This window comes from Nelumbo nucifera, chromosome 4, assembly GCF_055504915.1.
Source record: "Nelumbo nucifera cultivar China Antique chromosome 4, China Antique-T2T, whole genome shotgun sequence".
Lineage (NCBI taxonomy): Eukaryota > Viridiplantae > Streptophyta > Magnoliopsida > Proteales > Nelumbonaceae > Nelumbo > Nelumbo nucifera.
Window position 1 is genome coordinate 84,120,001 of NC_142652.1, and position 2,101 is coordinate 84,122,101.

A 2,101-nucleotide genomic window follows, 5' to 3' on the forward strand; every position below is an offset into this window, starting at 1 on the left:
TTATTGAAATAAGGGCCAGTTTGGTTTATGGGAATAGAGTCTGGAATCGAAATAGGTCATTCTAATCCCAACTGTTTGGTTGGGGCAGAATCAGAACCCCATTCGCATTCCTGGTGGAATGGCATTCTCCCATTTGAGGGAATGACCATTCCCTCCCCCTCCCTTGGGAATGAAATCCCATTCCAGCTGATTCTAATTTCCAATCCTATTCCTCTCTGAACCAAACAGACTATATGGGAATAGATTATTCCGATTCCGTTTCTTAAGGATTTTGATTCCGATTCTGATTCCAATTGCAAACCAACGGACCCTAACATTTGGAAAGTTGTATTTAGTACTTCACCTAGAGCATTCCAGCTGATTGAGTTCACTGAATACAGTAGCTTTCTACTTCGGACTGCAATATGCGCTTACTCACAACAAATAGAATTTTTTCAGAAACATATACCTCACTAATTCGTTTCCTTCTTAATGTTTCATATTTGGTGGCTCTCCTATCAGGTCATACCATGTTCAAGTGAAAAGAGGGATGAAGTTGTAAAGATTACTGGAACAGACCAACAGAAAGCAGTTAATCAGTTTTACAAGAGGAGGCCACGTCAGCACAACTAATCGTCCACTTGCAACAGCTGTAACAGAAAGAAATCAAAGATTGTAAACAGTATAAGTAGTGATGCACAAAGAGAAATAAGACAGTAATTCTTTTGGCATTAATCTCCCTCTCTCTCCCTCTCTCTCTCTCTCTCTCTCTCTCCTTCCAACGAATTCAGGAGGTTGGCTCCCTCGAAGAGCCCTGAGTTAGGCAGGTTCCTAACAAGTTGGTATCAGAGCCAGCAAGACCAAACAAGAAACACGTCAGTAGACACCCGAGTGGATCTGATTGTTATGGACGCATTCGTGGGGAAGAAGTACCGCCGCCGGCAGCAGCAGTAACGTGGGACCCTCATCAGATTATCTAGCTAGCCACAGTTCATCTTACCTTATCTTTATCTTATCTACTTTCTTACTCTTATCTTATCTGCTCCAATAAGGATTAGTATAGAGTCTGATTTATCTTAGGGAGTTTTTATCCTTCTTGAGTAGGGAGTCTTATCTATCTTATTTGTAAACAGTTTAGTTAGTCTTATCTAGGAGTCTTATCTATCTTATCTGTAAGTAGTTTAGTTATCAAGGAGTCTTCCTACAAGGAGGACTCTTACCTCTTGTAATCTCCTATTTAAGGAGCTGAAATTATTGAATAAAGATGTTAGAGTTAGCCGAATAAGGGTAGATTAGCCAACTCACCTTGGTTAAGTTATGAGCTTATGTGGCAGTCTTATTAGAGGTTCTCTGTCCCATACTTAAGTAGGGGCAGTTTAGTCCTTGTACATTTAATTAGAGCCTAATTACTATTAAGAGGTTGACTGATAGGGTTTAGCTATCAGGTTCGACAGTTCTTTCATCTTCTTCTTCTTCTCCTCTTCTTCTTCTTCTCTTTCTCTTTCTTCTTCTCCTTACTGGTTCGGACTACTGTAGCAACAGTAGAAACATGGTATCAGAGCAAGGTTCGTGACCTGTTTCAGTTCGTGACAACTTCAGTTCGTGCTTCAGTTCTCTCCTTTTCTTCTCTGGGCTGTCAATGGAGAAAAGTGGTTCGTCCCAGGCCTGAAACATCTCAGCTCTTCTTTTTTCTGGTGCGCAGAACCTCCTTTCCTAAGAAAACAACTTCAGCAGTGAATGGTTGGCTGAAGCTCTCAAACGAAGGTTGGTTATCTCTTCTCTTTGTGTTGTTGGTATTTTTGGGTTGAAAATCTTCAAGAACTTGAGAGGACTGATCAGAACCTAGAGAACTAGGTTGGTTGTTGCCCTGGTTCTTGGAAAAATTCCAAGAACAGGCTGTGTTTACAGTGACCAAATGGTGTAAGGGCTGCTGCTGGTGGTCGAATGGTGTAGAGGCTACTGTAGGTGGCCGAATGGTGCAAGGTGTAATGCAATGGTACTAGTTGAGTTCTTGTTGGTCTTGTGGTGCCCTCTTAAAAGCGTTAAAGCAGGTCTGTATTGTGTGTGACAGCTATGGCTGTGTGGTGGTGCTTGTGATGCACAAACTCTGTTGAGTAGTTGT